Raw genomic sequence first — 22,298 nt, 5'->3', positions numbered from 1 at the left:
GCTGTTGGCTGAGTGTGTACACATGCTTGAGAAATAGCTTTCTGGGTGTCTCAGAGTCCATCTTGACCCTTGACAAGATGACTGATACCGTTTGCATACCACTCACTCTCTAACAACATAGGTTTGAACAGCACGGATCTGCTTTGATGCAGTGTTTCTTGATAGATATACTCCAGTGTCCTTATGATATTCTCAACAACATTTTCTTTTCTCTAGCTTACTTGATTGTAAGAATACAGTATGTGATACACATAACAAGCAGAATATGTTTTATTTGACTTGTTTAGGTTATTAGTAAGGCTTCAGATCAACATCAAGCTGTCAGTAGTTAAGTTTTGGGAGAGTCAAACATTATATGTGGATATTCTACTCTGTGGACATCAGCCCTCCTAACCCCCGAGATGTTCAAGGATCAGTTATAATATTAAAGACTAGAAAAAGAGCAAAATTGACTGAAATAAGTTTGGTTTCCATTAATTTTTTGGAGTGTGTGTGTGTGTGTTCCTTTTTGACTATAAGAAAAATGACCGTAATCACCCTTGCACCTAAGCCATATTTAGACTTTTCTGTATAGTGACTAATGTTAAGAACAAATGGTCAGCCTCACTTTTTAAAAAAGTTTTATTAAATATTTATTTGCTTTGGAGAGAGAGCAAGAGAGAGCATGACTGGGGGAGGGGCATAGACAGATTCCGAAGCAGGTTCCAGGCTCTGAGCTGTCATTACAGAGCCCGACGAAGGGCTCCAACTCAAGAGCCATGAGATCATGACCTAAGCCAAAGTCAGATGCTTAGCTGACTAAACCACCCAGGTGTCCCCTCACCTCTTTAATCATGGGACAGTTTGGCTGTTAGGAGAGAGCTAACCCCTCAGTCTATTTAAGTTACAAAATTACCTTAACATATGAAACTTACCTTTGATAACACACATATCCAAGGTTTTCATGCTCTGGAAGAAAATATGTTACTCTTAGTTTCACCAATAAGAGAATTTGGAGATAAGATCTAATTAAGTGCAGAAGTCATTTTTGGAAATAGTCACTTCAATTCACAGAGTCATTACTAGCAGAATGTTGACTCATACACACCACTGCTATATTCCTTTGAAAACCATGCATCCGTGAACATTTTCCACAAGCACATCCCTCTGTGTTTGGCTGTCATTTTGCACGGTTACAGACAGATATGAACTGCCCACGCCACTATCTGCCACGTAAACCTGGTTAATTTGCCATGGTATCCAAAAGTAGTCATGGCATTTGGGGTGGGCAATTTACATGTAATCAAAACAAGCCCCATCAAGTCCAATGGGCTGGAGCCCAAACCCTGGAGACTCTCCCACATCCGTCCATTGTCACGGCTGCTTTAGTGAATGCACATTGTAAGACTCAGTGTATCTCTTGATTGGCTGATGATTATAATTTTTAAAATAATTCTTGCTGGAGTTGTCTGCTGGTGAGGAGAACTCACAAAGGGCCCAAATTCAGTATTCTTTACCGGGATTCAAAACCTAACCTAACTTTTGTTTGCAGGTTGACAGCCCAAAATGGTCCATTAAAAATACATGAATGCAGATGGCTGTATGCAGAAAAGTCACAGCTGTTCAACCTGGTAAGATTCACATGCACATGTTCTCAGCCAAGGTATCTAAAGCTTTAAGCAAAGAAGCACAATAGGGGGTGTCCTTGTTCTGATAATTACCCCTTACCTCTGCCCTTCCTTCTCCTCTCCTCGCGCCAGCATTACGAGGCATGAAACACAGCCAGGCTCCCTAAATCCCACAGGGCCATGATTATTTCATGATAACAATGCTCCCTGGAGTGGTCTTATTGGTATTATAAAAAGTGTTTATTGTGGAGAAAGGCTATATTTTTGGTACTGGCAGCGAAGGCTATTGAGAGACAAACACAGCTGTGGTTGTGGTTTGAATTGATTAATCTCATGCTTCAGACAGTTCATTAGCCCATCAAAGTAATCTGAAAATAAGAAGGAAATTGGTAGAGAGGAGCAGAACACATCAGACTGAGGCTCTTCCCTGTTCGTGGCTGTAGACGGCAGTGAAGGTTCTGCATTCTGTTTGCTCCTTGTGCAGGAGAAAGTGATTCATTGCAAACCCTTCAGTCTCACAGTCAAATTGAGGGGTCTCCTTGGCTCTGTCCATTTTTCCCAAGCTATGAAGTGCCTCAGTTTTATCCTCAGAGACCAGATTAGGAGCCAAACAGTGGAGGCAGCCAAAAATCAATTGACGATTGCCATAAATAGGAGGATGTTGGCAACATGATGACTGGGAGCGAGGGGTCGCGGCCACATGGCACACTTGTCCAGTCAGCACCCCCAGAATCACTACCCAGGATGTAGTCCGCGGTGTAGGCTGCAGCAAGGAGTCCAGTTACACGTCCCTAACACACATGTCACAGTGATGCTTGTTCATGGAGGGAGAGCAGATACTGCCGGACACACTAAAACAGGCACCCTGTGGGCACAGATCGGTAGTTAGGGATGAGCCTGGGGCCCCTGCAGTGAACGGAGGGGTAGAAGTGGTTGGCTCTTTCAGGCACAGACATTACTGAGAAAACCCAGTTAGATCCATCTGTCTTTAAAACGTAGCCTTTCTCCCTTGCCTCAGTAGCGAAAACCTCATTCTGTGCCATTAGTGGAGAGATGGCGAGCATTCTGTCAGGAACTGTTTATTGGGCATCTTTTATGTGCATTACTCTGGGTGCAGAAGGGTGGGGTCCAAAAGTGAGTGAGGTCTGGACTTTGCCCATGAGCCAAAGTGCTTACAATCCAGAGCATTGATAGATGGTTCCTGTCCTCTTGAATGCGGTGGGCCCCTCCAGTCCTCTGGTGAAGCTTTAGGCTCCCCTCTCAGAATATGCTTTAAACTTACTAGATAGATTCCATAGGATCCCAGGAGAAGCCAGTAGTACTGACAATGATCAAAATAAGCTCAGGGTGGCTTTGGCTATTTGAAACTTTCCTTAGGAAGTCTGTGAGACCACATCTCTGCGTTACAATTCTCTCCTTGACTTCTCTACCTCTAACACAGGTTAAAGCTGAGGTCAAGGGGAAGAGATAGAATGTCACCTGCTACAGTCTCCAGTCACTGGGACCTGGATGATGGAGGCAGGGATGAGGGGAAATTACCTATCACAAGTCAAGAAACTATGGAGAGGTGACATTTCGGCTCAGGTTTAGAGCTCCCCAGAAAGTAGGCAGGGGATTGAGAAAGAGGCGTGGGTGGGTCTGGGATCCTCCTCCAACCAAATCCCTTATGTTTCCATCTTAAAGCTGTCCCTCCTGTGTGAGCAGGCACAAATTGCTCCAGGGGGGAGGGGCTGCTGGTACCCCTTCCTAATCCCTGCCCAGGGCAGAAGATGTATACCCACAGATCTTCCTAAGAAGAGTTTCAGCAGCGCCTGTGTGGCTCAGTGGGTTGAACCTCCTACTGTTGATTTCAGCTCAGGTCATGATCCCAGGGTTGTGGGATAGAGTCCCATGATGGGCTCTGCTCTGGGCATGGAGCCTGCTTGGGATTCTCTCTCTCTCTCTCTCTCTCTCTCAGCCCCTCTCCTGCACACATGCTTTTTCTAAAAAGTCAAAATAAATAAAATGAAGTAAAATTTAAAATAAATAAATAAACTAAAATAAAATAGCAGTGTTTCAAATAGGTAATGCCAACTCATGGGTATTCTGGAATCAAATGCATTTGCCATTTCAGCCCTACGTGTGAAAGTGCCCCTGACAGTACTGTGGAGAAGGATGACAGTGTAAGAGATTCTAAACTGAAGACCTGGTTCGAGCTATGCTGAGTTCGTGAACAGTGACTATTGCTTGGTCTTACTGTGGTTTCCTCTGTCCACCGTACTTGTGTACAACCTCAGCTTGCTCTGAGCAGAGTGCTGGGTATGGTTGTGCAGGTGGTGGACTGACCTTGTGTGTGAGGTCTGAGTGCAGGTAGGGGTAAAATTCCCATGTGGTGCAGAACTGAGTTTACCTTCTGGAGCCTTTTTATACCTTTAAATTTTCTCCAAAGTTCCTTTTATGCCAGTAGGAATTTTAGGTCTTGATCTAATAATTTTCTCAAAAGTGTATAGTTTTCTAGTTCCATTTTTCTCCTCTGCATGGGCTGAGTAAAGACCCCCTCTTTCATCGTTAAGGGAGTTAGAAGCTCCCCGGCTGGAGGCAGAGACCTCTTGAACCTTCCTTATAAAACTCTACTTTGTCCTGTTTACAAGGTCCAGTATATCTTAGTCATGTTCCCCCAGAATTGAGTCATTTCTTTTCTGTGTATTTTTTTCTCATATTCCCTGCTAGCTATGCTGTTATTCATTTAATATCTTTATTATTTAAAAAAATGTTGGGACCCGTGGGTGGTTTAGTCTGTTGAGCGTCTGACTTCTGCTCAGGTCATGATCTCACAGTTCATGTGTTTGAGCCCTGTCTCGGGCTCTGGGCTGACAGCTCGGAGCCTGGAGCCTGCTTCAGATTCTGTGTCTCCCCCTCTCTCTCTTTCTCTGTCCCTTCCCCACTTGTGCTCTCTCTCAAAAATAAATACTAAAAAAAAATTTAATTTTTTTAAAGTTTATTTAACTTGAGAGAGAGAATAAGAGATACAGCACAAGCTGGGTGGAGGGGAGGGGGGGTGTGCAGAGAGAAGGAGAGACAGGATCCCAAGCAGGCTCCACACTGTCAGTACAGAGTTTGATGTGGGGCTTGATCTCACAAACTGTGAGATCATGACCTGAGCTGAGATCAAGAGTCAGACACTTAACCCAGTGTGCCATCCAGGTGCCCCTTTATTTAATATTTTTAGAATAAAAAGTTCTCTTAAAACCTCAGCATACACAATAAGAAAACTCCAATTTGAAATTATTAATGAGAAAAATAGGAATTAATTGCCATAAAGAGAGGCAGTTGTGAGGGTAGGTACCATGCTCTGAAAATCAAATATTGACATTCAATTCTACGTCACTACTGTTGTCTGAAGACTCTGGGCTCAAGGCCCACCATCTGTTAGAGCAAAGAATTACAACCATTACAGAAGTTTTAAGGACCCATTTGTACCAGTCTGAGGCTTTTTCTTCAGAAGAACTGAAAGAAAATTGAGGAGGGACTAGCTCTCTGTGTGTTTGTTGGTTTTATTTGAGTATAATTGACATATAATGCTACGTTTGTGTCAGGTATAAAATACAGCGAGTCACCATCTGTGTGTGTTAGGCTGTGCTCCCCGCTGGGTGTGGCTCCCCTCTGTCACCACACAGTGCTGTCACAATATCATGGACCATATTATCCATGGTTTTACTATACATAAAATACATTTTTTATTGTTGTGACTTACTCAGTAGCTCGAAGGCTGTGTCTCCCTCTCCACGTCACACACATCTTGTCCATTCCCTGCTCACTCTTCTCTCTGGCACCCATCACTTTGTTCTCTGTATTTATAGGTTGCTTCTGTTTTCTGTTTGGTTGTTCGTTAGTTTTGTTTTTTAGATTCCCACAGGAGGGAAATCTTACAGTAGTTGTCTTTCTCAGCCTGACTGATTTCACTTTACATAATACCCTCTAGGTTCAACCATGTTGTTACAAATGGCAATAGTTCATCCTTTTATAATGCTGTGCGGTATTCAGTTGTCTGTGTAAATATGCACATGTATGTGTCACATACCACATCTTTTTTTATCCATTCACCTATGATTGGACACTTGGGTTACTTCCATGTCTTGGCTGTTGTAAATAATGCTGCAATAAACGGGGAACATAGATCTTTTTGAATTAGTGTTTCATTTGCTTTGAGTAAATACCCAGTAGTAGAATTATTGGAACTGTGGTATTTCTATTTTTAATTTTTTTGAGGAAACTCTGTACCTTTTTCCCCTGTGGCTATTCTCATTTCCATTTCCACTAGCAGTGCATGAGGGTTCCTTTTTCTCTACATCCTCACCAACACTTATTTTTTTTTCTTATCTTAGCTATTCTGGTAGGGAAAAGTGGGAGTTTATTGAGATTTTGATTTGCATTTCCCTGATGATTAGTAATGTTGAACATCTTTTAATATGTCTGTCGGCCATTAGTATGCTTTCTTTGGAAAAATGCTATTCAATTCCTTTGTCCATTTTTAAACTGTGTTCAACTGAGATATATAAGTTCTTTATATGTTTTGATTATTAACCCTTTATCATTTGCAAATATCTTCTCCCTATTCGGTAGGTTGCTTTTTGTTTTGTTGATGGTTTCCTTCGCTGTGCAAAAACATTTTATTTTGGTGTAGTCTCAGTAGTTTATTTTTGCTTTGTTTCTCTTGCCTCAGGAGACATATCTAGAAAATGTTGCTATGGCTGGTGTCAAAAATTACTGCCTCTGTTCTCTTCTAGCAATTTTCTGGTTTCAGGTCTCATATTTACGTTGTGAACCTATTTTGGGTTTGGTTTTGTGTATGATGTTAAAAGTGTTCAAGTTTTCTTGTTTTGCAGGTATCTGTGCATTTTTTCAGCATCATTTATTGAAAAGAATGTCTTTCTCCATTCTGTATTCTTGCCTCCTTTGTCATAGATTAACTGAACGTATAACTGTGGGTTTATTTCTGGGCTCTTTCTCCTGTTCTTTTGATCTTTGTGTTTACTTTTGTGCCTGTATCATACTGTTTTGATGACTACAGCTTTGTACTATATGTTGAAATCTGGAACTGTGATAGCTCCAGTTTTGTTCTTTCTAAAGATAACTTTGGCTGTATGAGGTCTTTTGTGGTTTCATATAAATTTTAGTATTTGTTACAGTTCTTTAAAAAATAATGTTGGTATTTTGATAGGGATTGCATTAAATTTGTAGATTGCCTTGGGTAGTGTGGACATTTTAACAATTTTAATTCTTCTAATCCATGAGTATGGAATATGTTTCCATTTGTTTCTGTTGCCTTCAGTTTCTTTCATAGTGTTTTATAGTTTTCAGAGTACAGATCTTTCACCTCATTGGTTAAGGTATTTTATTCTCTTAGCTGAAATCTTAAATGGAATTGTTTTCTTAATTTCTCTCTTTGCTTCATCATTATTAGTGTATAGAAGTGCTATCAATTTCTGGGTATTAATTTTATATCCTGTAACTTTACTGAATTAATTTATAACTTCTCATAGTTTTTTTGGTGGAATCTTTAGGGTTTTCTGTTTATAGAATCAGACCATCTGCAAGTAGTAACAGTTTAACTTTTTCCTTCCCAGTATGGATACCGTTCATTTCTTTTTCTTGTCTTATGGCTGTGACTAGGACTTCTAGTACTATGTTGAATAAAAAGGGTGAAAGTGGACATCCTCGTCTTGCTGCTGATCTTAGAGGAAAAGTTCTCCGTTTTTCACCATTGAGTATGATGTTGGCTGTGGGTTTTTCATATATGGCTTTTATTATGTTAAGGTATTGACTCTTCCTTCATGTTTGGTAGAATTTACCTGTGAATCTGTCTGGACCTAAACTTATATTTTTTGGTAATTTTTTGATGACCCATTTAATTTTATTACTAGTAATAGGTCTTTTCAGATTTTCTGTTTTTTCCTGATGAGTTTTAGAAGATTGTATGATTCTAGGAATGTATGCATTTCTTCTAGGTTTTCCAATTTGTTGGCATATAATTTAACATCATATTCTGTTATATTCTTTTATATTTCTGTAATGTCAGTTGTTACTTTTGCTTCTAATTTTATTTGGGTCCTTTGTCTCTCTTTTTTCTTTTTTCTTTTTTTTAATGAATTTCACTAAGAGTTTATCAAGTTTGTTTATCTTTTCAAAGAACCAGCCCTTGGTTTCATTGATTTTATATGTATGTATACATCTATGTGTGTATGTATATGTATATAAAATATATATGTTTATATATAATATGTCTCTATGTCATTTATTTCTGTTATGTTTATTATTCTGTTCCTTCTATTCATGTTGGTCTCTGTATCATTCCAATTTTAGTATATGTGCTGCCGATGCGAACGCTAATCACGTTGGTCTCTATTTTTCTTTTTATAGTCCATTTAGTTGTAAGATTAAGTTATTTGAGCTTTTTCTTACTTCTTGAGTAGGCTTGTATTGCTATGTATTTCCCTCTTAGAATTGCCTTTGCTATATCCCAAAGATTTTGGACCATTGTGCTTTTATTTTCATGTGTCTCCATATTCTTTGATTTCTTCAGTGACTCATTGGTTATTCAGTAGCATATTCTTTAGCCTTTGCATCTTGTGATTTTTTCCAGTTTTGTCCTTGTGATTTCTTTCTAGTTTCATACTGTTGTGGTTGGAAAAGATAGTGTGATTTCAGTCTTCTTAAATTTATTGAGACTTTTGTGGCCTAACATGATCTTCTCTGGAGAATTTTCCATGTGCACTGAAAAGAACATGTATTCTGTTGTTTTTGGATGAAATGTCTTGTATATATCTGGTCTAATGCATCATTTAAAGGCACTGTTTGTTTAGTCATTTTCTGCCTGAATGATATGTCCATTGATGTAATTGGCATGTTAAAGTCTCCTCCTATTACTATATTACCAAAAATTTCTCCTTTTATGTCTCTTAGTATTTGCTTTATATATTTAGGTGCTTCACTGTTGGGTGCATAGATGTTTATAATTGTTATATCCTCTTGTTGGACTAATCTCTTTATCATTATGTAATGCATTTTTTTTTGTCTTTTGTTAGTCTTTGTTTTAAGTCCATTTTGTCTGATGTAAGTATTGCTAACCTGGCTTTTTTTCCACTCCCATTTGCATGGTAGATGTTTTTCCAACTCTTTACCTTCAGTCTGTATGTGTCTTTAGGTAAGTCTCTTGTAGGTAGCATATAGATGAGTCTTGTTTTATTACCTGCTACTCTGTGTCCTTTGATTAGAGCAATTAGGCCATTTACATTTAAAGAAATTATTAATAGATATGTACTTATTGCCATTTTGTTAGTTTTTTCCTTTTTTTTGTAATTTTCTGTTCTTTTGTTTCTTTGTGATCAGTGAGTTTCTATAAGTTATATTTGGTTCTCTTTTTATTTTTTGTATATCTACTATAGGTTTTGGGTTTGTGATTTTAATGAGGTTCATGTATAAATATAAGTATATCACAATCTTTGTTGTTAGTCACTTAAGCTCAAACGCATTTTAAAATAATTTTTTTGCTCCCCCTCTGACATTTGATGTCTATGCCATCATCCTTTACATATTTTTATTTATAATTTTCTTACACCTAATTATGAGCATTTCTTTTCCATTTAAAGATGTTCCTTTAACATTTCTTGTAAGGCTGATTTAGTGGTGATAAATTACTTTATCTTTCATTTGGGAAATTCTTTGTCTCCCCTTCAAATCTGACTGTTAACCTTGTTAGGTAGAGTATTCTTGGTTATGGGTATTTTCCTTTCAGTGCTTTGTATATATCATGCTATTCCCTTCTGGCTTGCAAAGTTGTTGCTGAAAAATCAGCTGATAGCTTTGTAGGGTTCCACCTGTACATTACTTTTTGCTTGTCTCTTGCTGTTTTTAAAATTCTCTATCTTAATCTTCAACATTTTAATTATTATGTGTCATGCTGTGGACCTCCTTGAGTTCATTTTGTTTGGAATGTCTGTGAGTCTGGAACCTGGGTAGCTACTTATATCCCTTATTCCCTTGATTAGGGAAATTTTCAGCTATTATTTCTTCAAATGAGTTTTCTCCTTTGCCTCTACTTTTTTCTTCTGGGAGACCAGTAATATGAATGTATGTTCACTTGATGTTGTTCAAGATGCTGTTAACTTACCTCCTTTTTAAAATTACTTCCTTTTTTTGCTGTTCAGTTTGGGTGCAGTTGCTGTGTTTTCCAGGTTGCTGATATGTTCTTGTGCGTCTTCCAACCTGATGATTCCCTCTCATGTACTGTTCATTTCAACCGTTGTATTCTTCAATTCTCATTGGTTCTTTTAAATATTTTCTCTCTCTTTGTTGAAAGTCTCATTGAATTTTTAAATTCTTCTCTGTAGCCCAGTGAGCATCTTTACATTCCTTACTTTAACTCCTAGTCATATTGCTTATCTCTATTTCATTTCCTTTTTTTTTCTGAGGTTTTGTCTTATCTTTCTTTTGGAGCATATCCCTCAGTCTCCCCACTTTGTTTGACTTTCTGTGTTTGTTTCTATAGCTAGGTGGAACAGCTACTTCCCCTAAACTTGAAGGCATGGTCTTGTGTATGGCCATCCCTTTATGTATACTGTGTGCTTAGTGACTGTCATTGGCTGGATGGAACTGTGGCTGCTGTAGGCTGGAGGTCTTGGGACACCACGACAGGGCAACTAAAGCTGAAGCTGGCGCAGGTCGGTGCAGTCCCTGGGCTCTCCATGCGGTCGGTACCCTGGCGGGAGAGCTGAAGCTGAAGTGTACATGAGCTTGGATGTCCTAAGTTTCTACATGCACAGGACACCTGGTAGGAGAGTGGATGTAAGCCCAGGTATCTTGGGGGCTCTCCAGGCAGAGGGTGCACCAGCAGGGTGGCTGCAGCTGAGGCAGGGTGCAGTTTGGGAAGTGCCAGTGTTTTCTGTCCAGTGGCACCCTGGTAGGACAGTAAAACCTGAAGTGAGTATAGGCGGGGTGCCGTAGGGTTTCAGAGGGTGCTCAGATGAAGCTGAAGTGGGTGTCAACTTGGGTGTTCCAGGAATCTCTGCACAGACGGTGCCCTAGAGGGGCAGTTGGGGCTGCTGTAGGGTATAGGCTTGGAGCTCTGGGGCTGCTCTGCATAGAGGTCCCCCTGGCAAGATGCCTGAGCTCAGGTGGGCATGGGCTGGTATGATCTCTGGGCCCTTTGTGCACAGTGCACCCTGGCAGGACAGCTGAGGCTGAAGTGGGTGCAGGCTGAGAGATCCTGGGGTGCTCATTGCAAGGAGTGCCCTGGCCAGGTGTCTGGGGCCAAGCCTGGTGTGAGCAGGGGGGCTCCAGGACTCTCTGTACAGGTTGGCTGGAACCACAGCATGAGCTGAGGGTTCCTATGGGGCTTTGTGCAGGCGGCATCTTGGTGAGAAGGCTGGGTCCAAGGCAGATGTCAGCAAGGAGCTCCAGGGGGCTCTGCTCCAGGGGTGCCCTCACAAGCCAGCTGAAGCTGAAGTGCTATCAGCCTGGAATGTTTGGGGTGCTCTGCACCTGCATCACTTTGGCAGGAAGGCTTGGAGTTGTAGTGAGCACTAACCAGGGGAGTTCCAGGGTGCACTGCTCTGTGGGTGCCTTTGGGGGATGGCTGGGGCTGGTGCGGGCTAGGGACCCAGGGCTCACTGAGGCGGTAGGTCACTTATGGTGCCTCACCTGTGTACTGGTCTGTACCTTTGAGGTGGAGGGGCAGTGTAGACCATGTGGGCCCTTCCTCCCATAGAGAATTCCAGCAGCATTTGGCAGAGTTCTAGGAGTGGCTCTGTTACATGCTCGTTGATTCTGAGACTGCAGCTTGTGTTCTGTTGCCGAGTGCATGCAAAGCAGCAAGCTGGTGTTCTATCTGGACACCGTTGTGGTCTGCACTTGGAAGGTGGAGAGAGAGCATAAACTGGTGCTCGCCAGTCCCTCTGACCCTGAGGGAGTTCCAGCTGCTCCTCTCACTTTTGGCAGTGTTCTAGTGTTGTCTCTTTTATGTGCTGGTTGCTTTTGTAAACCACAGCCTTTTTTCTGTACCTGAAGTCAGAGGTCCCTCAGTATTATTCTCCTTTACTGCAGTTTGCAGTGTGGGATGTGAGGGTTCCTTTATCTCCCTTTCTCTCTTAGTCTCTTCTGTCATTCTTTCTCTCTCTTGTTATGTGGAAACTGTTCAATTAGCCGTCAGTTTTTCCTTCAGGAAAGCTTGTTCTTTAAATAGGTTTAATCTCAGATGATCTGTGGAGTAGGTAAGTTCATGGTCTTCCTATGTCGCCATCTTGGGCCAGAACCTCCTCTGCATTTATATATTGTAATATTATTTGATGCCTGGTACCTTAATGCAGTCTATCTTGTCCAATAAAGGAGATCAATCAGACAGAGGAGGTATCTGCTTCCATGGAATTAAAGCATAGTCTCATTTTACAAGATGTAGAACAATGGTTTGTGCCAGCCAACTCATTTCCAACTAAATGTGAATTGGTACTTTCTAGATTTTGTCACTTCAATCCAGTTGTTATTTCCAGAGCTTAATTTGAGTGGGTCTTGAAGAGGCAGCTGGCATGATTGGGAGTGGGGACGTTCATTACCAAGGCAGACCTTCATCACCCTGATCTAATCTCCGTGTGTGTTCTTGGGAGCAAGCTAGCTCACAGTCCACACCACAGGTACCGTATATCAGCCTCCAGCTCCCCTAGGATGTGCAAACAGCATGACATCTACTTCTGGTAGTTTATGGGACATGTTTTATGGCTTTGTCACCACAATCTCCATAGGAAAATTTAAAAACAAAGGTAAAGGGTATATACACCGAAAACTGTAAGATATTGATGAAAGAGATTGAAGAAGACACAAACAAATGGAAAGATACACTATGTTCTTAGATCTTAAGAATTAGTGTTAAAATGTCCATACTACCCACAGCCATTTATAGATTCAGTGAGGTTTTTATCAGAATTTCAAAAACTCATTTTTTCAAAAATTTAATTTTTCACAGAAAAAGCAATTTTAAAATTCATGTGGAACACAAAAGACCCTGAATAGCCAAAGCAATCCCAAGCAAAAAGAACAGAGCCAGATCCCTTATTCTTCCTGATTTCAAACTATACTACAAAGCTGTAGTAATCTAAACAATATGGCATTGGCATAAAAAACAGACACATAGACCAATAGGACAGAATCAAGAGCCTAGAAATAAACCAAATTAAACTCAGGATCACAATGCACTCTAGCTCCATCCATGTCATCTTTTGATGAAATCAAAAGATTGATTTATCATCTGATGATGGTACAAGAAACCGCTCTTCTAGTAAATCAGAAATGAGATGATGGATTCAAGTGGTTATATTATCACCAGTTATTCTGGGTCAGGCAGTGCGATACACCTGCACCTCCTTTCTTCCAATTGCTAGATAAGAACACGGAGGGTTGTTCAGTTTAGAAATTTACTCAAAGTCCTATCAGTCCATTCTTTGTCACTAGGGAGTGGTGACTTGTAGAAGGTCATGCCACTTTCCTTTCTCCCTCTTCCTAGTTTCTAGCTTCGGGAACTTTGACCAATAGTTGTGTTTGAAACTGACCCACAAACTGCATGTTTTAAAACAGAAGAAATACATTCTTTCACAGTTCTGGAGTCTAGAATTCCAAGATCAAGGTGTCCTCAGGGCCACATGCCCTCCCAAGTCTCTGGGGGACACTCCTACTTTGTTTCTTTTCACTTCTGGTGGCTTCGGACAGTCTTTGGCATGTGACCGCATCCCTCCAATGTGTGCCTCCAGCTTCACATGGCCTTTTCATCTTCTGTGCCTTCCTTCTCTGTCTTGTAAGGATGCATACTGGATTTAGGGCCAACCTGGATTAGTCTATGATGATCTCATCTTGAGACTCTTAACTCTCACTTAAAGATTCTTTCCAAGTAAGGTCACATTCACATGTTTGGGGGGTAGGACATTGACAGAACTTTTGGGGGCTACCTTTCAATTCTTAACACTGTGTCCTGTTTCCTGATGGGAGAGGGAAGAAACTCAAGAACACTGTGATACTTCCAGCCAGTTGTAAAATATTGAACTCTCTTCCCTGCATTAGGACAGTGGCATTGAAAAAGGTGAGGGAGAGATAAAGGAAAGGCACTGTGACAGAGAAGGAGCTGTTGCATTCATGGCTTTCAGAGTCCCCTAGTTTCCCTAGTGCCTGCCAGGCCCAAGGCCACGTCACTGACTGCACACCTGCCTTCCGTCCCCACGGCACACGGGTTTCTCAGAAAAGCTACCTTCGAACTGCCTTGATATGCAGCGCACCCCAGGTCTTCAAATTCTCCCCAGATCTTCAGCTGTTTCCCAAGGGGCTGCCCCCTCTAAAACAAACAGAGTTATCATTCAGAAAGGGCCTGCTGATATCCTCAGATTTGCATACCCAGATGAGGCTGCAAAGCCATTTATCTCTCGAGAGCAGCCTGCTGTGGTCCCTTTTATTTTTTTATGGGATTGTCCTTAAATGGGTGATTAGTTTGGGGTGATTTATAAATGCTTCAAGCTTGGCAGTTTCCTCCTTAATGAGTGGACAGATTTGTGCCTGGCTTTAAGCAGCCTTGGTTTTTGTTGTTTGAGCATGTTCACCCCCCCCCCCCCCCCCCCCCCCCCCCCCCCCCCCCCCCCCGCAGCTCCCCCTCCTCCCCCACCCCTGCAGCCCCCCACTCTCAGTTGGCCTCAGTCAGCTTGATCTTTCCCCACGGTTTCCCAACATTTCAAATCTGCCCGTCTTCAGCCATTTATTTTTTGGAAAGGCAGAAACCGAGACACACATGGCTTCTTCTTCTCATTCCCCTCTCATTTAGGCACAAGAGGGAATTGCACTGACCTTGGCTCCATTATTTATCCATGCTGGGCCTTGGTTTACTCATTCGAAAGTAGAAAAATGATAAAATCTTGTCTGTCTTAGGGGTTGTTTGAGAATGGAATTAGCTAACGCTAGGAAACTGCTTAGTGCCATTCTCTGTTCCCAGTGAGCCCTTGATGAATGTTACCTGCTGTTTTTCCTGTTTCGATGATATGGTGAGAGGCAAGCATGAAAAGTGAGGACGCTTTGAGCTTGATGCTCTTAAATCCCATTTTATCTACTTAGCAATATTCGTTCTTGGCCTCTTCACAGCGAGGCTTATCTGCCGTGAGTCCAGCTCTCCACCTCACTGTGACGACACACCCTCACTTGCTAGGTTACTCCGTTATGTTTTGCTTTGTTCTATTTTTAATTTAATTTTTAGTCTCACTGAAGTAATAAATGTACAGCACAAGTCACCTTCCTGTTCCCTGGGTTCCCTTTCTGGAGGCAAAGTGCTTTCATCTTTTTTAGCTGTTTTCCACAATGCTTACCTCCAAATTTTTAAGAAATGTAGTTACATTGTTGTTTGTTGTTTCTTGACTTAGATATTTTAGACCATTTATATGCTTCTTAAAATGGAAGGTGATAGCTTCAGTTTTTTAATACTCCCCACACAGACTCAAAACCTCACATAAACTTCCCTTTTCCTCATTCTGTCATTACTGTTATATCACAATTTGGGGTCACATTCCTATTCTGTCCTCTGATGATTTTTATTATGTAGATACTGTTTGCTGAGCCAGGCAGGGTATGATACCGTTAACTCTTCCTCACCCGTACAACCTGGAGGATTGCTTGGATTGCTTTTTTGTTTTTTAAGTTTGTTTATTTTTGAGAGAGAGACGCACAGAGTGTGAGCTGGGGACGGTCAGAGAGAGGGAGACACAGAATCAGAAGCAGCCTCCAGGCTCTGAGCTGTCAGCACAGAGCCCGATGCGGGGCTTGGACCCATGAACTGCAAGATCATGACCTGAGCTGAAGTTGGCCACTTAACCAGCTAAGTCACCCCGGTGCCCCTGCTTTGGTTATTTTAATTTGCTTAGCGTTCTGAGTACTTGTCACTAATAGTTTCTCAAATACTCTGGTAAAACTTTAAGACCCTTTTCAGTGTAGACCAACACATCGGCTAAATCACCGGTTTTATTTCCTGTGCCAGGCGGACTTGGGCCGTCCCATAAGCCAGCTGCACAATTATCTTCCAGGGATTTCCTTTCCTCTTGTGATTGGTGTTCTCTTTCTTGAACCTGTTGGAAATCATTCTTGGTTTACTTGCTCATTCATTTCAGTGTCCCAAATCCCCTAGTAACCTGCTGAGAAAGGATGTAGGGGACGCAAACGGTATGAATGCTAGACATTTGTGAAAATGTAAAGACATTTTATTGTTATATTTGATTAACACTTCATTTGGGTGTGTACTTCTGGGTTGAGAGTAATTATTTCTCAGAAAATGTGAGGCCTTTCTCTATTGCCTTTTGGCTTTCAAGTTTGCTGTTGAGAAGTCTAATGCTTATTTCTTTTAAGTTTTTTTTTTTTCTTTTTGAGAGAGAAAGAGCAAGCTGGAGAGGGGCAGAGAGAGAGAGAGAGGGAGAGAGGGAATCCCAAGCAGGCTCCACACTGTGAGTGCAGAGCCCAGCACGGGGCTCAGTCTCATGAACTGTGAGATCATGACCTGAATGGAAACCAAGAGTCAGATGGGTAACCGACTGAGCCACCCAGGTGCCCCCTGGTGCTGACTTTTGATCTTTTGTGAGTGATAGGCCTATGTATATATGTGTACATGCATATATTTGCCTCTCACAAAGTCTTAGGTATGTAGGTGTCCGTGTACATCCTCACGTGTGTTTTAGAAAGTCCTCTACCTTCTTAGTACATAGTGTTCTAAACTGTCTTAATGATTAAAGTGGACTTTTAGTCAGTTGCTTGGTCTGACCATCCATGGGCTCTTTCATTCTGAAAATTCGTTTTCTGTTGCTCAGGCCTGTTTTCTAGTTGTATACATTGATGGATTCCCTTCCCTTCTAGTTTTCCTGTTTATTCCTTCTGAGTCTCCCATTTTGGATTCTTGGGATTGAGCCTCTAATTTTACCGAATCTCTTCTACTTCTGTATATTTTATCTTTTGTTATACTTTCTGAGAGATTCTTTTCAACTGTTTCTTCCATTTCCTGATCTGATTTTTTTCTATCATAAGTTTTTAAAATTCTTTGTTATTCTCAAGATGTTTTCTTTTATAGAATTCTGGTTTTGTTTCCTGGATAGGATATCTTTGTTTTTTTTAAATCTCTGTAAGTACTGTGATTATGGTCTTTGGAAATTTAATTTTCTTTCCTGCACTATATTTTTTCTTCTATTTTTACGTTACCCCAGTCTACTTGTTTTGGTACTAAGATTTCATTTTCAAAGGTTTATCCACGAATCTGGTTGTCTTTGATTGTTCATTCATATTTTAAGAAGTAGGGAATAAGCTGATTGAAAATTGAGTGGGTGTGCTTGTGTATATATTCGAAGTAAGTGTGTGTGTTGTGGTGCGTATCATTTCATATTTGTGTGTGTGTGTGTGTGTATGTATGATGTTTGTGTATGTTTGGTGTGTTTGGGATATATGTGGGGGAGGAGTACACATTTGTACTTTTTTTAAATATGTGTACGTGGAGTGTGTGACTCTCATGTGGGTATGCAGGTGTGTTGAGAGTGTGTGTTTGGTGGAAAGAGATTGGTGGCTTACCTGTAAGGTAAACAGGTGTGTTCCAACCACTTTGTCTTGACAATCCTCACACGTCTGCATCTGGAGATTTTTTTCCCTTGTATATCAGTTTCTCAACTTAGGAATCCTTCAGTTTCCTGCCTGGGGAAGTCTAAACTCAGCTCCCAAGATGATTCTAGGAGGCACAGGGGACAGCAGAGAGACAGGGGCTCATTATTGGTGTGCACACTTTTACTGTGCCCTCATTTTCTGTTCATTGCCTCACCTGACTCTTCGCTGTGCCTTTATGTTTTCATGATTAGAAAACATGTCTGGTTTGATGTCTCCAGATTTAAAAAAATCTCATTAACTCTTGAGATCAGGATGGGTCATAGCCTCACAGTGAGGTGTTGGGGACGGTCCCTTGGAAGTCTCACTGTCTATTTCAGAGACTCTAAGCTAATTCACCTTGTTTTGGCCTCACCCTTTGCACCTTCCTTTTGAGAAAACCAGTACCTCAGTTCCCGAGTCCTTTGTGGGATTCAGCGTTACAAACTTGCCTCCTTGGTGCCTCCCTCCCCACCTGCACGTCCCTTTCTGTGTTGAGGAAAATGGTGGTGTTGTCTTGGAACTATTGGCATCTTCTCTTCTCTTTGTCCTTGTGAGTTTATAGCTTTTTGTATCTTCATAGTATCTTACTGAGATTTTGGAAGGAACAGAAATAACTGTATGAGTTCAGTCACTGCTTTCCAGAAGTCTCACTTACTCTTTGCTAACTTACCACGAGGTCCTTACATCTCCAAGAAGTGTGACAGAAAGCGGGGGTGACATATATTTCTAGGTGTATATATATAGATAGATATTTTTGCTAGGCTCTGTGCATTATGGTGGATGTCTAAATTTGTTTCTTTTGGCATACATTTACTGAGCATCTCCCACATGGCCAGGCATTGTTTTAAAAAGAGGCGCAGGGGGTGGGGGGGGATGAAGAGGCTAGCAGACGTCTCTGTTTTGAAGAAAATTGCACTCTAGACAGTGGTGGGAGACGGAATACGAACAATTGTCAGGTGGTTTTAAGTACTACGTGGAGAATAAAATAGATGAGTGTTGGAAAGTTACGAGAGGACTAGTTTAGGGAGAGTCAGGGTAGACCTCTCTGGAAAGAAGACATTTAAATTGATCTCTGATTGGGGTGCCTTGGTGGCTCTGTTTGTTAAGTGTCTGACTTCAGCTTGGGTCATGATCTCATGGCTCATGGGTTTGAGCCCCATGAAGGGCTCTGTGCTAACAGCTCAGAGCCTGGAGCCTGCTTCAGATTCTGTGTCTCCCTCTGTCTCTGCCTCTCTCTCTCAAAAAATAAATAAACATTAAAAAAAGAAACTGCTCTCTGATTGACCAGGAGCTCACGGTACCAATGCCGGGGGCAAGGGCACCATGGACACTGGGAGTAGCTAGAGCGAAGGCCCTTTGGTGGAAACTGATGGCGTCAAGAAGCATAAAGAAGGATGGCTGGTTGGGGCTCAGCAAGTTTTCATTTGCAGGCACAGAGTAGGGGATGTAGCATGATTTGAGGGCAGCTATTATAAGTTCACTCTGGCTGCTGGTTCTGGAGCAGGAGGGAAGGAAGGGGCCAGGATGGAACCCACAAGGTCTCTTGGAAACTGCATCAGTAACTCGGGGGAGGCGCCGATGGCTTGGACAGATGGCAGGGATTGTTTGGCAGCCCAGAACACAGGACCTACCATTGGACTTGATATGGAAAGAGAATAATCAAGAATAATGGCAGGATTTTGGGGTTCTTTGGAAGAATCTAAAGAGCAGGTTTACAGAAAAGAGCAATTTGGAGGATGGTTCTGGAATGTGAATTTAAAAAAAATCTTTCTATTATGATATAAGCTATATACAGAAACGCCCAACCGTTCTCAGTGGTGATTTTTTTCTTTTAACCAAATGAATGCATTCACGTAAACCCCATGCAGATCAAGACAGAGAGCCTTACCAGTCTGCCCAGGGTGTGTTAGTTTTGAGATCTGGGTGTCTTCCGTAGCCCCGTGGGGATATTAACTATCTGGAGGTAAAAGTTGGGAGCCACTGGCCTCTAAATGATGTTTAAAATTGTGGACTAGATGGAACTGACAGGGAAGAGATTATAATGGGACCCCAGTTTTGCCTGCTGCACAGTCAGCCTGGGAGTCCAGGGGGCTGCATCATGTTAGGTCCCTGAGCACCAGCTGTTAGGGAGGCGACACCAGACCCCAGGGCGGACTGGAGACTCAGACCGTGAGCAGATACACTGAAAGGTGCTCAGAGACTTGGAGCACTGAGGTCGGAGACGGGTTCTCTGGGCCGGTTACCGTGAGGGTCCCTGGTAATGCTGAGGCAGGCTTCACTGTGGGACCTGAGTCAGTGAAGGAGCCTACTTGTGGGAAGTTGAGACAGCAGCATGATGCAGAGACTGTCCAATGAGAAGGGGAGCCCTGGAATGTTCTGGTGTCCACAGGGGGTCCTTGGATTAAGTAAGAGGATTTTTTTTAAAGGTTGAGAGATGGTCTCCAAGTCTGTTTACTCTTGGGAATGATCCAGTAACAGGCTGAGAGTGAGATGGGAAGGAATGGGTCTGAGCTCTAAAGAAAGGCAAGCATCCAGAGAATGCATGTATTTTAAGGAATAACATTTTCCTGTTAGAACAGAAATTGTGAGCTGAGAGGGGGCATCTGCGTGCAGGTCAGCGGATGGGCACGGCAGTAACGTTCTCATCTTCCTGTTTCCATTTTCTTCCTACGCTTGATGTTAGCCAGAAGGCTGAGAGCAATGTGTCTCTTCTCTTCCTGAAGTGTCAGTGAGGGCCTTGGCTTAGCGGAGAGCAGGAGGGGGCAGAGCGTGGTGCAGAGAGGAGGGAAGTGGGGGTGGGGAAGGAGGAGAAGGAAGGAGAGAGCCATGCAGACCCTCGGAAGGAAAGGTGCAGTCAGTTCAGAAGTGCTCCAGGCCCTCCTGAGATCTGCAAGCAGGAGGCTCCAGTGAGACCCACCAGCTTAGTGGGAGCTCTGTTTCCCGCAGCCATGTTCAAGTGCTCGAGTGCCCAGTAGTCACCGTCCGCGACGTCCCTTAGTGCTGGCAACAGCCCTGCCAGGGTTGAGGTAAGCTGCCCGGGGACACAGGCCCACCTGTCATGGAGCAGGACGCCCTTCTGACTCTTCACACAGCGCCGTTCTGTCCTGTAGAACTGCGGTCACAGAGTGAAGGCAGAAGCAGCCTAGGAGTGGGCACAGGCACTGCCTCGAGTGTGGTGCTCCAGGGTTTTCCTTCTGAGAAGAGGCCCTCCTGACTTCCAGCAGGAAGTAAGATCGTGGGGTGCCTGCAGGCCTCATTTGAGTGTCTGACTCTTGATTTTGATCCTAGGGTTGTGGGATCAAGCCCCACGTCTGTCTCCGTGTTGGGAATAGAACCTGCTTAAGATTTTCTGTCTCTCCCTCTGCTCCTGCCCCCCACTAAAAAAGGGAAGTAAAACCAAGAGAAACAGGTGTGGGAACCAAACTGATACCCAGCTCCGTCAAGGTCCCATCATCAAAGATGGTCATCTTTAGTTGGCTTCCATTTGCAAAGGATCAGTTTGCCAAGAGTATCCTAACGTGATTTGTGGATTATTCAACATGCTGTGTCATCTCTGTTATTTTCCCGAGTGATGGGAACACTAATGAGTTCCATTTGTCCGGGTAGCAGGAACCTCTGGTCCCCAAGTCATATCCACGCAACCTGTTTCTGGTTTCAGCCAAAGCCACAAGGGCTGTTCTGTGGAAGTGCAAGTGCACCTTGAACCCTGTGCTCCACCTCGAGCATGCCCGTCTCTGCATTCTGCCCCAGAGCCTTGCTGGGAGGGCTCATTCAGCCGCCACACATGGTACCAGAAGCGTTTGTATGTATGCACACACACGTGTTTATGTGTGTGTTAATGTCCCTGGGGCCAACCTTAAACCAAAGGGAGATGGGAGCTGGGATGTCCTGGCCCTCACACCTTTCCAGACACTTCCGGGAGGCCTGCCCTCTGCTCAGGAGGTCCCAGGAGTCTGGGGCCCTTGATGCTCACAGGAGTTCCTTCTGACAGTGGCTTTCTTTTCCCTCTGCCTTGCTCTGCCTGCCCTCTCTTCTGTTTTCTGAGATTTCATTCCAAATAAACCTGTCCTGAAGTCTTTGTGCCACGTTCTTCTTTCAAGAAAACTTCTGATACAGACTTGGGCAATGATTCTTTTAGAGTGACTCTGACAACACTCAAAACATTTCAGGATGGGGTAGGTGAGTTTGCCAAGGGACAGGGTGAATAGAAAGAAAACTATGAGCTGCTATAGAGGAAGGGGTTGAAAGCTTGGGCTTTGGAGTCTGTTAGACCTGGGACCCAGAGGACTCTGCCTCATGTAGATTAGACACTAGACAAATGACATGAGCTCTCTGAGCCTCCCTCTTCACATCTTTAAAACGGGCATGATGGGTAAGGGTTTCCCAGCAGAGATGCATACAGAAGCCTGGGGTTCTTGTTAGAGACACAGATCCGGCTTCCTCTCCCGGAGGTGGAGTGAGTGGCTCAGTCTGTCTCTCTTGCAGCCCCAGCAATTCTGCTGCAGGCTGTGTGCCCCCACGCCCCGAGCAGTGCCGTCCTGGTGTCATGTTAGATGGGGAGAGCCCTGTGCGTGGGGAGAAGGGAAGAATGTGCTGTTCCGCCTGCCCAGGCCCCACTAAACGCTAGTGGTGACATTGACAGCGATGGTTTATCATCATTGTTCTTAAGGCGCCACCTTCAATGACTGCGCCGAGTCTAACACCTGCCCGCCCCCTTCCTTTTCCGGAACAGATACGGGAATTGGAAGAGTAGATGGGGTCTGTGGCAACCACCCAAGGAGAGAGCAGATACCTGAGGACTCTGGGCAGTCAGTTCCCGGGCTGCCGTGCCTGCGGGGCAAACAGGAATATCAATGTTTACACCCAGGGGAACGCCACCACCCGTGCTTGCCACGGGTTCCTGAACGTCTCCGGAAGGGGGTGCCCTGTGTGCACCTCACCAGCCCGAGCGGGGCACCAGCTGTCTCCCTGAGATGTGCGGGGAGTTGCTCTTAGCACAATATTTATCTCATCATGTAAACCAAT

General features: G+C 43.2%; 1 long non-coding RNA gene across 1 annotated transcript in view; it reads left to right on the top strand.

The window, feature by feature from the left end:
• The first annotated feature begins 1,558 nt into the window (after positions 1–1,558).
• The window catches only part of LOC115274823, a 58,568-nt gene continuing 37,828 nt past the window's right edge, over positions 1,559–22,298 (top strand). The window contains exon 1 of the long non-coding RNA XR_003901275.1: positions 1,559–1,610. This is a non-coding gene — a long non-coding RNA (uncharacterized LOC115274823). The remainder of the gene's footprint in view (positions 1,611–22,298) is intronic.

This window comes from Suricata suricatta, chromosome 12 (assembly GCF_006229205.1).
Source record: "Suricata suricatta isolate VVHF042 chromosome 12, meerkat_22Aug2017_6uvM2_HiC, whole genome shotgun sequence".
Classification (NCBI taxonomy): domain Eukaryota; kingdom Metazoa; phylum Chordata; class Mammalia; order Carnivora; family Herpestidae; genus Suricata; species Suricata suricatta.
This window is presented reverse-complemented; position numbering and strand designations above follow the sequence as displayed.